The 16,066-nt window shown below is 41.3% G+C and overlaps 1 protein-coding gene across 4 annotated transcripts in view; it reads left to right on the plus strand.

The window, feature by feature from the left end:
- The window catches only part of LOC105483478 (CXADR Ig-like cell adhesion molecule), a 115,202-nt gene that overhangs the window by 26,621 nt on the left and 72,515 nt on the right, over positions 1 to 16,066 (plus strand). The window lies entirely within an intron of this gene.

A 16,066-nucleotide genomic window follows, 5' to 3' on the forward strand; every position in this document is an offset into this window, starting at 1 on the left:
ATTGATACTGCCAGTCAGTTTTCCAAAGCTAATTGTACCAGTTGACACTTTGATCAAAGAGTATGGAAGTTCCAGTTGCGGTCAGGCGTGGTGGGCCCATGCCTGTAATCCCAGCACTTCGGGAGGTTGAGGCGGGTGGATCACCCGAGGTCAGGAGTTGAAGACCAGCCTTGCCAGGGTGGCCAAACCCCATCTCTACTAAAAATACAAAGATTGGTCGGTTGTGGTGGCAGGTACCGTAATCCCAGCTACTCAGGAGGCTGAGGCAGGGAGAATCACTTGAACCAGGGAGGCGGGGGTTGCAGTGAGCTGAGATTGTGCCATTACACTCCAGCCTGGACGAGACAGTGAGACTCTGTCTCAAAAAAAAAGAAAAGAAAAGAAAGTTAAGAAAGTTCCAGTTGCTCTACATCCTCATCATGGCCTTCTTTCATTTTGACTATTCTGGTGGATGTGTTAGTGCCATCTCATTGTGATTTTCTTTTCTTACTCTTTTTATTATGGAAACTTTCAAATATATGTAAAACTAGAGAAAATTATATGACAAATCCCAGTATATCTTTGCTCAGCTTTATCAACTCTCAACTCATGTCGGACTTTTTATGCTGCTCTGTTGACTTCGATTTGTTTCCCCATTCCTCTTCACAGATGTCTCCGACTTAGACCAGTCTCTAAAATTCTCTACCTACGAAATTTTCAGCCTCTTGTTCTAAGTTAATGTTGTAGTCCCCCTTTGTCATAGAGGCTGTCAGGTACAAATTCTTGCAATTTCTTGTAGTCTGATTTATAAACTTAACGATAAGTGTGCCAGTGCTTACATCTTTCCTCTAATCTCTTTCTGGTTTTTTAGAGGTAGGGTTTCACTGTGTTGTTTAGGCTGGTCGAGCAAGTGATGCTTCCTCCTTGTCTCCCAAAGTATTGAGATTACAGGCTTGAGCTGCGGTGCTTAAGGTCTAATAAAAGGTGTCTTATTCCTGAAAAAGAAATATATATATATATATATGTGTATATATATATATATATATAGTTTTTTTTTTTTTTTTTTTTTGGTGGTGGGGGATAGGGCCTTTCTCTATCCCCAAGCTGGAGTGCAGTGATGCAGTCACAACTCACTGCAGCCTCGACCTCCCAGGCTCCCACCTCAGCCTCTGTAGTAGCCGGGACTACAGGCATGCTGTGCAACTCATTAAATTTTTTTTTTTTTGGTAGAGATGGTGCCTTCCTATGTTGCCCAGGTTAGTCTCAAACTCCTGGGCCTGAGCAGTCTTCCCGCCTCAACCTCCCAAAGTGTTGGGATTACAGGTGTGGCAAACAAGTCCTTTTCCCCAGTTTTCTAGGTCTCATTCTTTTCTGAGGGCTTGATCTTTCAGTCTCTGGTGTTTTGCTATAAGATTGTTAATGTCTCCCATTCTATTTGCTTTTTCCTTTTGACTAATAAATGTACTCCCTATTTCTCATTTCAAAAAGAGCCTTTCCTTGACCACATATCATACACTGTCTACTCTCTCCCCTCATTGAGAACAAATTTCTCAAACTAGTAGTTATTTCTGTCTTTGCTCACATCTCTCAAGCACTGTGGTCAGATAATATCCTGTTGCAGCTCCCCAAAACCTTCACTAAATCTGATTTGGCTTAGCTCACCGATGATGTTCCAATTGCCAGATCTAGTGGATACATTTCAGTGTCATTGTTTTTACATAACAAATTGTGAGTTCTTCCTAGTGGAAGGCACTGATAAGTGTTAAAAATAAAAGATGACAAGACATAGGGTTGTGTATCATAGTGAAGTAGCAGACTTATCAGATGACAGAGAATTGCCTACTAGCTACTGTATTTATTGAAGAGTGAACACCAGGATGTGCTGCCGCTGTTCTAAGAGGTTTACATGTGTTATTTGATTTAATTTCTCCAATGAAGTAGGCATTGTTGTTATTATTAATCTTTATTTTATTTTATTTTATTTATTTTTTTTTGAGATGGAGTCTCGCTCTGTCGCCCAGACTGGAGTGCAGTGGCCGGATCTCAGCTCACTGCAAGCTCCGCCTCCCGGGTTTACGCCATTCTCCTGCCTCAGCCTCCCGAGTAGCTGGGACTACAGGTGCCCACCACCTCGCCCGGCTAGTTTTTTTTTTGTATTTTTTAGTAGAGACGGGGTTTCACCGTGTTAGCCAGGATGGTCTCGATCTCCTGACCTCGTGACCTCGTGATCCGCCCGCCTCGGCCTCCCAAAGTACTGGGATTACAGGCTTGAGCCACCACGCCCGGCCAATCTTCATTTTAAAGAGGAACACATCTAGTCATGGAGAAGCTAGAAATTGCCTGAGGCCAAGCATTTAGTCAGATAAATTTGAATCTGAATGCAGATCTAACTTTAGAACTCCTACTGTTGAAGAAATGTCTGCATTTGTTGGGAGCTGGACTCAGCTCCTGCTAATGCCTTTGAGATGTGGATACAGGGGAGGGGAAGAAATGATTGTCAGGGAAGGCTGCTTGTTGGTTGGTTGATCGATGGGCTAGAATTAGAACATAGTTAGGTCTGAAATAGATAATTTAGTTCAACACCCTTAATTTACATTTGAGCCCTAGGGAAGCAACTTGTCCAAAATGATACAGAGCTTTTTTGTGTAATAAATTTGACAACAGTCAAGTAACCTAGTCTGACATTTATTTGTTTTTCCAAAAAAGAAAAAGTTTCACCCAAACTCCTGAACCATGTGCTGCCTAAAATACTACTAGAAATGTAGTGTAGAAGAAGAGTATAAATTCCAAACATTTCTCTACCGTGGTGATTGGATTAGGATTTCTAATAATGCACCCACTGTATTTTTTTTTTTTTTTTTTGAGACGGAGTCTGCTCTGTTGCCCAGGCTGGAGTGCAGTGGCGCGATCTTGGCTCACTGCAAGCTCCGCCTCCCGGGTTCATGCCATTCTCCTGCCTCAGCCTCCCGAGCAGCTGGGACTACAGGCGTCCGCCATCTTGCCCAGCTAATTTTTTTTGTATTTTTAGTAGAGACGGGGTTTCACCGTGTTAGCCAGGATGGTCTTGATCTCCTGACCTCGTGATCCGCCCGCCTCGGCCTCCCAAAGTGCTGGGATTACAGGCGTGAGCCACCACGCCCGGCACACCCACTGTATTTTATAGTGACTCCAGAAATGAAATCTTTATTACTGTTGTATGATGTTCATGGATTGACTACGTATACATACAGAGTGAGTGTGGCTGCAGAATCGGTCAGCCTAGATTTGAATCTTGCTCCTACAGTAGCTTAGATGTGTCTCAATGTGTTTGTTTCTTCATTACAAAACACAGATGGATAATATCAGTACCTTTCTCGTGGAGTTGTTATGAGAATGGAAAGAGTTAATATGTGTAGGACATTTTGAAAAGTGCTTGGTCTATAATAAGTCCTCAGTCACTGTTTAGTTGGTATTTATTGTTAAGGTGATGGTTTCCTCATTTCTATTCCAGTTTATTTCCTGGGGGCCTGCTTTTTGATTTCTCACTGGGGATAGGGAGCTGGGAATTGATATTTGAAAAGTACAAAGAAAAGCAAGTGTGTATACTTATGCCATTTCTCATTGTTATTAATTTATCTTGCTGTAAGTTTTAATTTCCTTAGCTCTGAGTACATATTGACAGTCTATACTAACACTCATGGGAATTAAAGAACCAAAACTCTTAGACAGTGAAGAGCATAATTTCTACCTCTCTGTATTTTCTTCTCTTTCTCAGCTATATATATATATATATTTTATTTTTTAATTAATTTTTTATTTTTATTTTTATTTTTGAGATGGGGTCTCGCTCCATTGCCCTCTCCATCGCCCAGGCTGGAGTGCAGAGACGCAGTCATGGCTCATTGCAGCCTCAGCTTCCCGGGCTCAAGTGAGCCTCCTATTCAGCCTTCCTAGTAGCTGGGACCACAGGCATGCACTACCACCCCTGGCTAATGTTTTGATCTTTTGTAACTATGAGCTCTCACTGTGATCTGCCCTGCTTAGATCTACCACGCCTGGCTAATTGTTTTATTTTTTGTAGATATGAATTCTCACTATGTTGCCCAGGTTGGTCTTGAACTCCTGGACTCAAGTGTTCTTTCCTCCTCAGTGCCTCCCAAAGTGCTGGGATTGTTACAGGGGTGAGCCATATTATTGTGTTTTTATAGTAAGTCTTCTAATTTCCGTGATTCGAATTCAGCATTCACATTCAGAATGTGTTCTCTCTTTAAAATAGTAACCCTTATGACATGCTTTGACATTTTTCACAAAGCTCAATATTAAAAAATTCTTCATAGCATTGGGTATTAAGGTCATATCCCCTTTCCGAGCAACCAGACAAGCATGTAAGACTTCGGAATATAAATTTAAATTCCTCTTACTGTCTGGGCACGTTGGCTTACACCTGTAATCCCAGCACTTTGATAGCCCCAGGCGGGTGGATTGCCTGAGCTTGGGAGTTCAAGACCAGCCTGAATAACACAGTGAGACCCCATGTCTACAATAAAATACAAAAAGTAGTGGGGCATGGTGGCGTGCATCTGTAGTCCCAGCTACTCGAGAGGCTAAGGTAGGAGGATGGCTTGAGCCCAGGAGGTGGAGGCTGCAGTGAGCCAAGATTGTGCGACTGCACTCCAGCCTGGGCGACAGAGCCAGACTCTGTCTCCAAAAAAAAAAAAAAAAAAATCTCCTGTTTTTGTTTGTAAAACTTCATTTTTTTGTTAGTTTCTTTGGAATAGTACTAGATATTTTGAAAAGAATCATGTATCGGTGTGTAATTTTTTCTCCTTTATTTTGTCCTAGAGAGAGCTGAAAGATAACACAACTCTTTCATCTGTAGAATGAAGAATCTGTAGTAGTGATTTTAGCATATCCACAATAAAAGTTTTTCTTAACATACTTCTTTTATGTTAACAACTATATATAAAGTAGTGTCAATGTTAGTTTCTTATCAGATTTGTGAACATTTCTCATTAAAAAATAAGTATCCTGTCTTTCCTTCCAGCAGTTTGTGACCAGGCTTGCTCGATTCCCTCTGAGCTGTTTCTCCCATCTAGGCTTCATTGTTCAGTTTCTTTGCTTCCCTGGATGCACAGTCACCCCAGGGCTCCCTTCTCATGCCTTATGGCCCTCTCTCCCATCACTGTTCTGCTTTCAGATAGCTTCTTCATTTCACTTTCCACCTACTCTGAGCTCCCTCCTTCTACTTGTCCAAGGCTGGACGGGAGAAGGCTGAATGAGTCCTGGGAAGCACTGACACTTGGTTAAGTTAGTATGTGCTTCAGAATAGGGACATGTAAATACCTAGAGGAAATGTATAAAACAGGGGAGGAAGCAATTAACACTGCCTATGGGGATCAGGGGAACTTCCGAGATGAGCTGACAAGTAAAATGTTTTTTTTTTTTTTCTTTTTGAGACAGAGTCTTACTCTGTCTCCTAGGTCGAAGTGCAATGGTGTGATCTCAGCTCACTGCAACCTCAGCCTCCCTGGTTCAAGCAATTCTCCTGCCTCAGCCTCCCAAGTAGCGGGGACTACAGGCGCTCATCACCACACCCAGCTAATTTTTGTATTTTTGGTAGAGACGGGATTTTCACCGTGTTAGCCAGGCTGGTCTCAAACTCTTTTTCTTTTTTTTTCTTTTTTTTTGAGACGGAGTCTCACTCTGTCGCCCAGGCTGGAGTGCAGTGGCGCCATCTCTGCTCACTGCAAGCTCCGCCTCCCAGGTTCCCCCCATTCTCCTGCCTCAGCATCCCCAGTAGCTGGTACTACAGGCGTCCGCCACCACGCCTGGCTAATTTTTTGTATTTTCGGTAGAGACGGGGTTTCACCATGTTAGCCAGGATGGTCTCGATCTCCTGACCTCGTGATCCGCCCACCTCAGCCTCCCAAAGTGCTGGGATTACAAGCATGAGCCACTGTGCCCGGCCTCAAACTCTTGACCTCAAATGATCCTCCCGCCTCAGCCTCCCAGAGTGCTGGGATTACAGGTGTGAGCCACCGTGCCCAGCCTAAAATGTATTTTGATAAATGGGTAGAGGTGCTCTCTGGGGAGAAGGTGGAGCAAGAGAGAAAAGGGACTTTTACACAGAGAAGGAAGAAGCATACACCGACAGTGTCCCACACATGTAGACTTATCTGTCTTTTTCCCCTTAGTGCCTCCTCTGATTTGTTGGTTTTATTATTGGTCCCAGACCAAAACAGTTTCACTGTTGTGGTTAATTTTGTTGTCAGTTTTTTTCACTATTTTGAAATGTACCATCATTCATTCCTAATGTAATTTCCCTTCTCCTATATAAAGGTTCTTGTGCCTGTGAACATTGTTTTGCCTGCCGCTTCCCTCAGAGATCCCAAAATTGTCACCTGCTTACCTCCAGGCATCCAGACCTGCCTGATCGCTGTTTTATTGTTGCAACAAGTGCTTTGTTGACTGCTTAGGTGTCAAGACAGATTATGCAGTTATGCAGTTGCCTAACTCAAAATGCATAGCTTCTCTCTGTCACTGCTTGAATTCTACAGTGAGTCATGATCTTTAAAATCCCTGTGCATATGCCATCACTGATCAGGCTTTACATCTAGTCTCTTTCTGGGATAGGTTAAAAACACAGAAAATATGTTTCAAAGTGTTCCTTTTGTTTCCTCAGTGATAGAAAAAAAAAAAAAACCTTCATTCAACACGTTTGTTGAATGCCACGTGCCCGAAATTTTGCTCTGCTAAAGGAAACCAGTGATAATCAAGAACAGTATGAGCTTTGCCACCAAAGTCAAATGTGACATAGTCCCTGGAGGCAGAGGGTGAGAGAAGTACACAGAGTAAAGCGCAATTTCAGTAAAGCGGGAGAAGTGCCTGTGATGAAAGCACTGTTAGTGCTAGGCCAAGGAGTAATTAATTGGAGGACATACTTTCTGGATGAAGGGGCTGAACTGAGACCATAGTAAACCTAAAAGGTGGGATGGAGCAGAAGAGGAGGTATCTTTTTTTTTTTTTTTTTAAGATGGAGTCTCACTCTGTCTCTCAGGCTGGAGTGCAGTGGCGCGATCTCGGCTCACTGCAACCTCCGCCTCCCGAGTTCAAGCGATTCTCCTGCCTCAGTCTCCTGAGTAGCTAGGACTACAGGCATGTGCCACCACGCCTGGCTAATTTTTGTATTTTAGTAGAGATGGGATTTCATCGTATTAGCCAGGATGGTCTTGATCTCCTGACCTTGTGATGTGCCTGCCTCGGCCTCCCACAGTGCTGGGATTACAGGTGTGAGCCACCGCGCCCGGCAAGAGGAGGTATCTTACGCTGTGCCCGTGCTGAGTGAGGCGAGATGATGGTGGAGATGGTGGTGGCTGTATTATACTGAGGGAGTGGGAAGCGGTAAGAAGCTAGAGGGCCTCTAGTCATAAAGGGCCTTGATTCAATGAGGAGCAACCAGAGACTGTCAGACATGTCGGTGACGTCTTTTTTACAAAAGCAGTTATAGGCTGGATGCAGTGACTCATGCCTGTAATTCCAGCATTTTGGGAGGCCGAGGTGGGAGGCTTGCTTGGGCCCTGGAGTTCAAGACCAACTTGGGCAACATAACGAGACTGCATCTCCACTGGGAAAATAAAAATAAAATTAGTGGGCATGGTGGCACACACCTGTAGTCCCAGCTCCTTGGGAGGCTGAGGCAGGAGAGGATCCCTTGAGCCCAGGAGTTTGAGGCCACAGTGAGCCTTGATTGTGCCACAACACTTCAGCCTGGGCAACAGAGTGAGACCCTGTTTCAAAAAAATAGATAAATAAAAGCAATTATATAGAGAACACTCTGGGTGAAGGATGGAGAATGAGTTAGATTGAGAAAGTGTGGATGCAGGGAAGCCAGTTAGCAGGTTACATCCAGGCCACATGAAAGATAATAGTGGCCTGGATATAGGTAAAAATGGTTGATTTGGAATATATTAAAGAGGCAGAATTAACAGGACATAGTATGCTTTGAATGAGTGAACGTTGATACCCTGCTGCCTTTCATTTTATCTCCAGGTTTGTGCAAATGATTGGTGATGCAGCTGTTTCTTGCATCTGTGATCTTATGCAGGGATTGATTGCCAGAAGGGATAGTGGTCGGTCTCCCACTGAGATAAGGAATTCGAAGGAGAAATTTAGCGTTGTGCTGGGGAAACAAACAGTTTGATCAAACATCATCTCAGCTTGCTGTCACTGGGCCCCCTGCCCCCAAATCAAGTATGTGGGTTGGATTATAAAATTACCCCCATATTTTCTTGTGTTTTAAGAAGTCTTCCAGCTCAGCTTTAAAACTATTGCTGGTTTGTGCTTTCCGTATTTTAGGTTCTCAGGGGATCTACAAGGATATCCCTATTACCTAAACAGACTTCTTGCTGCTTTTGAATTTTCTTGTCTCATATCCTCATTTTTCTTATTTCAGTGCCTTTATGATCTTTCACTTCCCTCTTCTCCTTCCACATTAGTCTGGATTAAGTAACTGGTGTTATTCAACATTTACTTGGATTTTGCATAAGAAGCAGTTCTTTGATGTCATTGTCTGTAATGCCTGTTCCACAGGTTTTGTAAGGATCAAATGAAATAATTAAAGCCCTTTGCATAATGCTTGACTTACAGATAAGCAATAAATTTAAATTCCTGTGCACTTCTAAATATTAATGTACATAATTTTTTTTTTCTCCTAAGAAGGACCATCCAAGCAGTTCCCTCGTGTCTTTGTTGGCTGTGGATTGAAAAATACATTTTTCCATCATTTTGTGAATTCCCAATATGTTTAAATCTTCTTGAGAATTTCTGCTGAATTCATTAACTTCATGTTCAGTTGAACAGTATACCCTGTCCATGAGGAGAAACTTCACTGCTCTGTATGCAGTCTGTATTAGTCTGCTCAGGCTGCTATAACAAAATACCATAGACAAAACACCAATACAAAATACCATAGATGCCTTAAACAATAGAAACTTGGTTTTTCACAGTTCTGGAGTCTGGACAGTCCAAGATTAAGGTGCCAGCAAGTCTGATTTCTGGTGAGAGCCCTCTTCCTGGCTGGTAGACAGCTGCCCTCTCCCTCTGTCCTCACGTGCCAGAGAGAGTGCTCCGGTGTTTCCTTCTCTTACACGGGTGTCAGTTCCATCTGTTCTGGGCTCCACGCTATGGCCTCATTTAATCTTAATCACTTCCTTAAAAGCCCTACCTCTAATACAGTCACATAGGAGGTTAGGGAATCAACATATGAATTTTGGGGGGGGACATGATTTACTCTACCACTGTCCCCCAAAACTATTTTTATTCTATTAATATATTTATTAGTATACTTTATTATATGTTTAATGTTATGTTCCTTTTGAAAGACCTAATTTTGATTCGATGATTGTATTTGCTGTTGGGTGAATGGAACCAAACCTGAAGGTGACAATATTTAGTCATACTTCTGTTTATACGAGTGGAAGTCAGCGTTACTCCCCAGAAGCCAAATTTTAGTAGCATCTTTGTGCTGGAGGAGACTGGTTCTACCTGATCTACTTGTCCTGGCTCTTTGTCTGAGGTAGATGAGCTTGAATCTCTTACTCTGATTTTCCTGCCTGTTGGCCATTTAGGTTGTTTTCAGGTGTTTTTCTGTTTCAGAGTGCATCAGTGAATAATATCCTTGTACATATGAGCTGTTCAGTTATGAGAGTTCAGCTGCAGTTCCTAAAAGTGGGTTAGCACACTGACATTTCACACGTCTTCTGTGTTGACAGTAGGTTGTACTGATTTGCTTTCCGTGTTGCCAGTTTCTAACACTTTTGCCAACATTGGCTTTATTGATTTTTTTTTTATCACCATCAATTTTATATTTGAAATGTTACATTATTCTAATTTATATTTATCTAATTGTAAATATGGTTGTGTGCTCTCTTATTAGTCTTTGTTAAAAATAGACTTTATTTTGTACAGCAGTTTTAGATTTATAGCAAAATCGTGCAGAAAGTACAGAGCTCCCTTATACTCCCTTCCCCCACATACCACAGTCTCCCTCGCTTGTCAACACGTCTCCCACCGGAGTGGACCTTTGTTAGAATTGATGAACTGTATTGACATAACATTATCACGTAGAGTCCATAGTTTACCTCAGGGTTCACTCTTGGTTCTGTACATTCCATGGTTTTGGACAAATGTAAGACATGTAGCCCCCATTACAGCATTACACAGAAGCATTTCCCTGCCCTAAAAATCCTGTGTTCCACCTATTCTCCTCTTCCCTCTTTCCCCTGCATCTATTAATTTTTTTTTTAACTGTCTCTGTAGTTTTGCCTTTTCCAGAATGTCATATAGTTGTAATCATACAGTGTGTAGCCTTTTGAGAGTGGCTTTTTTCACTTTGTAATACGTATTTGTGTTTAAGTCTACTCCATGTCTTTTCATGGCTAGAGTATGCATTTTTGACTTGGTATGCGATACTACAGAAGTAATACTATGTTCTTTTCTAATCAGGAGGTACATAATGTCCATTTGTTCTCGTGAAGGTAACTTTGATCATTTGATTAAGGTGGTGTCTACCAGATTTCTTCACTGTAAAGTTACTACTTTTCCCTCTGTAATTAAAGTGTTTTGTGGGAAGATACTTTGACATTATGTAACAAATGCTGTTTCTCATCATACCTTTCAGTACCAATTTTCAGTATTTTGCCTGAAACAATTATGACTCTGTTTTTCCCAAATGGTGATTTTCTAACAAGATTTTTATTCTAGTTAAATTGTTGTCTTGTTCCATAGCTGTTGTGCTTTTCTCTTCTACTTTTCTGTAAGGCTTTCCTCACTCAAAACATTATTAAAAATTCTCATGTTTACTTCTCTTTTTAAAAAACGAATGATAACATTTCAGGAGCATTTTCTAATGTTTATTATTTTGAGATTGCCAGAAGGAAAAGATCACTGAAGACCATCTAGGTTAACAAACAGCTTAAATTTGAAAAAGCAAATGAAAAAAACCAACGCATGTTATCAGTTCATAACATTACCTCCGTTCTAGAAGAATAGCTTCGTACATTATTTCCAGTTTGCTTCCAATCTTATGGTGGAAACAGGTCTTCTAAGGCCTTAGTAGGAGGTGACATCAAGGGCTAAAAAAATACTCTTTGATAAACTCATATCCCTTTGATGCTCAGATATAAGTCAGATTGTGCAGAAGAGAAGCTCTAAAGATCCGAGTGATTTAGAAACTGGAGATAAGAAAAGCAAGCAGAAAACTGGGAAATGTTATTTCAGTCACTACCAATATGGGATGTGGTTCAGTCTGTTTATTTATGTAATATGATCTGGTGCTGTGCACTTATTAACTAGACTGCAAATACTTGCAGCTGAATAATGTGCTCCATATTTTATCACATCCTGATTATAAATTTCAATAAAATTGTAAGAAGATTTGATATTTGATTTACCTTTTAAACCGTGTTTGAACCTGCAAGTAGTTTGCAAGTTAAATTATTAATCTACTTGCTGCATAAATAAAATTGGGCAGTACTAGGAAAGATGCCCAGGCCCGCTGCGTGAGACCAAGTGTCTGTCTTTTGTCTTCTATCATTTGTGTCTGTTGCATACTTCAGCACTTGAAAAACTATGCCTCTGTAAAAAGAGGCCCTTCAGTGTTGCTAGGAGACCCAGGAACTGTTTTATATGATCTCAAGATTTTAATTCGTTTCTAGTGCAACACAATGAACAGGAATTGAAGGCTTTAACCATTTTTTGGAAAAAAACACTAACAGTCATTAAAAAATCATTTAAAAATATCGTAAACAGCATACGCATTTTTAAAAATCTCAGAATAAAGCAGAAACGGACAGTCGTCTTCCTTAAAATCTGAATTCTCAAAAGCAATTGCTGTTAACAATTTGGCATATATCTTTTCAGATTATTTTGTTACACATATATGACTATTTTAAGGCAGTTTTGTTTGTTTGTTTGTTTGTTTTTTGTTTTTTGTTTTGAGACGGAGTCTCGCTCTGTGGCCCAGGCTGGAGTGCAGTGGCGCAATCTCAGCTCACTGCCAGCTCCGCCTCCCGGGTTCATGCCACTCTCCTGCCTCAGCCTCCGGAGTAGCTGGGAGTACAGCCGCCCACCACCACGCCCGGCTAATTTTTTTGTATTTTCAGTAGAGACGGGGGGCGTTTCACCGTGTTAGCCAGGATGGTCTTGGTCTCCTGACCTCATAATCCACCCGCCTCGGCCTCCCAAAGTGTTGGAATTATAGGGGTGAGCCACCGCGCCCAGCCAGCAATTTTTTAAAATTAATTTTTATGTAGCACACAAGAAACAAAGATAATATGAAAACGAAGTTGTATTTTATTTTGATCACTTTGTGTAGTGTAAGTACTGAGAGCATGAATTTGGGGGATTTCAGCTTTTACAAATTTAGGTGTCTAATTGAAGTTATTTAACATTTTTATTTGATTTCTACAAAATGAAAACTAAAAACACAATAACCAGGAAGTTTTTATTGTTATTGATAGGAATTTTTCATTCTCACTTATATATTCTTAGCTCCGTATTTGAACTAAGATTCATTTTGGAATGACATTTTTATTTTTAATTGTACTTAGATTATTCTTATATTGTTTGATGCATGAAGTGTTAGTAACCAAACTAAATTTCTAAAATTGATCAAATTTATAATGCACTCATTAATTCTTTTTTTTTTTTTTTTTTGAGACGGAGTCTCGCTCTGTCGCCCAGGCTGGAGTGCAGTGGCACGATCTCGGCTCACTGCAAGCTCCGCCTCCCGGGTTCACGCCTTTCTTCTGCCTCAGCCTCCCAAGTAGCTGGGACTATAGGCACCGCCACCTCGCCCGGCTAATTTTTTTGTATTTTTAGTAGAGATGAGGTTTCACCGTGTTAGCCAGGATGGTCTCGATCTGCTGACCTTGTGATCCGCCCGTCTCGGCCTCCCAAAGTGCTGGGATTACAGGCGTGAGCCACCACGTCCGGCCTAATTCTTTTCTACTGTGTGCAAAGAACTACAGCACGAGATAGAGGTAGCTGCAATTCCTTTCAGCCCTAATAGAGCTAGTAATTTAGTAGTAAATCAGGGCATGCATCTTAAAAGGTCGTAAAAATACAAGGTAGTATGGGAAGAAGATAAGTTTATCAACATCTAGAAAGATGTGACAGGCCAGTTACAGTGGCTCAAGCCTGTAATCCCAGCACTTTGGAAGGCCAAGGCAGGAGGATTACTTGAGCCTCAGGAGTTAGAGACCAGCCTGGGTAACATAGTGAGACTCCATCTCTTAAAAAAATAGAAAAGAGAAGATGTGACACAACTCTGGATGCCATCTACATCAGTTTCACCGTAAAATTTATAGAGAAAAAAAATTCCACGGCAACATATGCTAAGTGCCGAGTAAGTGATACAGATGGTAGAAAGTAAAGTACAATCAGCATTCATAGAGAAAGAAAGAAAAATAATTGTAGGGTGGAGAGGTAGAAATGCCTTAGTGAATGAGATAGGAATGGAATGGAGTTTATTAGAAATAATAGAGTGTTTTTAGGTTAAATATTTAGGAGAAACACTTGAGATTAGATACATAAATACCAAATCATATCATTTTCAATAGAAACATGGGCATGAAATGGAGGCCAGAGTAGTTGGACTTCTGGGCTGGATCAGTGGGTTTGGATGATGTCTGATCAATATTTGCTGTATAACAAAACAACTCAAACTCTAGAGCCTTAAAACAAAGATCATCTATTCATTTCCTGTGGGTTGCTAGTTAGACTAGGCTAAGATGGAAAATTACGGGCTCAACTGTGGGGCTGCAGAGAGCTGGTCTGGACTAGGGCTGAGTGTTCTAGGGTTGGCCAGACACCTCCGTTGCCCCCTCTGTGGATTGTTCACACAGTGGCTGGTGACCAAGGAGGCAAGAGTGGGTGCAGCAAGGGTTTTTGAGGCCTAACCTTGGAACTACACAGGTCATTCCTGGCACATCCTGTTGGTCAAAGCTGGGCCGGCCTCAGGTTTAAGGGAGCAGGTGCAGATAATTTGTATCCCAATTTAAATTTATTTCAGGAGTACGTTTACATGTGATTGAAAGCTTACAATGGTGCCTAAATGTAAATGGTGTTGAATGTAACCAGGATTTTCTTTAGTTCTCAATCTATTGGTTTTGACTTTATTAAAATTTTATTAGAACTGATAGTTTGTGTATATTAAGCTTATTTTAGGACTAATGGAAAGAATCATGCATTGACTAATAACATAACTTCATTTTGGTTTGTTCTATCAAAATTTATTTGAAAAACATCACTGTGGAAATTGGGACTTTGGATTGATTTACTCCGAATTTTGCTCTAATGTGTTAATTTTTTTTGGTGGGAGCAGGGGAAAAGGGAGAGGAAAAGAGAGGCAGGCCCCGTGCACCATACTGTATCTTAGTGCTTAGGGCCTCTTCCAGGTCATCGTCCCGTTCTGAAGGTTGTCAGAGTCAGGTGACATAGGTCCAAATATAGTTGCTCTTCAGTGGAAAGTAGTGAAACTTACGGTTATGCATACTTTAGATGTTTGAATTTATACTTAAGAAGATGTTGGGTAATCGCAAGGAAACCATAGATGTGACAAGCTAGTGCTGTGCATACTTTTACAGTGTGAATAGGAAGAAAAGTTTTATGTGATTGTTCACTTACAGACTAAATTTGCATTTAATTTTTTAATTTTTTGAGATGGAATCTTGCTTTGTCACCCAGGCTGGAGGACAGTGGCATGATCTGGGCTCACTGCATCCTCCGCCTCCCCAGTTCGAGCGATCCTCCAGCCTCAGCCTCCTCCATAGCTGGGATTACAGGTGCACACCACCACACCCAGCTAGGCTAATTTTTGTATTTTTGGTAGAGATGGGGTTTCACCATGTTGGTGAAATTAAGTTATGTAATTTTAAGATGTCTTTTATAAAATACAATAAATGTGATTATTGGCTTTTTCAGAAGGGAAGTAAAGAGGGATGAACAGTAAGAAGTGTCTCAAAAATAATATGAGTCAACTATTTGGTAAATTTTTTTTTTTTGAGACAGAGTTTTGCTCTTACTGCCCAGGCTGGAATGCAATGTCGCGATCTCGGCTCACTGCAACCTCCAAATCCCAGGTTCAAGCAGTTCTCCTGCCTCAGCCTCCCAAGTAGTTGGGATTACAGGCATATGCCACCATGCCCAGCCAATTTTGTATTTTTAGTAGAGATGGGGTTTCCCCCATGTTGGTCAGGCTGGTCTCGAACTCCTGACTTCAGATGATCCGCCTACCTTGGCCTCCCAAAGTGCTGGAATTACAGGTGTGAGCCAGCGTGACTAACCGTAGGTTTTTAAAAGATATGTAAATTGACAGTGTTCCCTTTCTTTTTGAATTATTCTCATCAAAACTTATTGCTTAGAAATATTTTTAAGCATTCAATAGAAGGTTATAGAATGAAATCTAATAAAAATTTAAAGAAGCCTTGGGAGAAACTGTGTCATGGTTGATTAGCGCATATACCCTGCTGAGAGTGACTTAGTTCCCAGTGTGTTTGTGGTGAGCATGAATTAATGTAGCCTTGAATTTGTATGACATGACTGACCATATTAGTCCATTCTCACATCGCTAAAAAGAAATACCCAAAACTGGGTGATTTATAAAGAAAAGAGGTTTAATTGGCTCTGCAGGCTGTACAGAAAGCATGGCTGGGGAGGCCTCAGGCAACTTACAATCATGGCAGAAGGCGAAGGGGAGGCGGGCACGTCTCACGTGGCCAGAGCAGAGAAGGGGGAGGTGCTACACACTTTTAAACCACCAGGTCTCCTGAGAACTCACTATCAGGAGAACAGCAAGGGGGAATTCCGTCCTCATGATCCAGTCACCTCCCACCAGGCCTCTCTTCCAACGTCGGGGATTACAATTCAACATGAGATTTGGGCGGGGTCACAAATCCAAACTATATCACTCACCTTTCAGAGAGTCTAGAGAAATTAGTTTTAAACATCTGCTTCCATATGGAAGCCCTCTACCAGTAGAAACTTATATAATGTCAGGAAGTTCACAGTGTTCTTTAAGGGAACTGTATCAAATAAGATGATACTACTT

The sequence above is a fragment of the Macaca nemestrina genome, chromosome 4 (genome assembly GCF_043159975.1).
Source record: "Macaca nemestrina isolate mMacNem1 chromosome 4, mMacNem.hap1, whole genome shotgun sequence".
Lineage (NCBI taxonomy): Eukaryota > Metazoa > Chordata > Mammalia > Primates > Cercopithecidae > Macaca > Macaca nemestrina.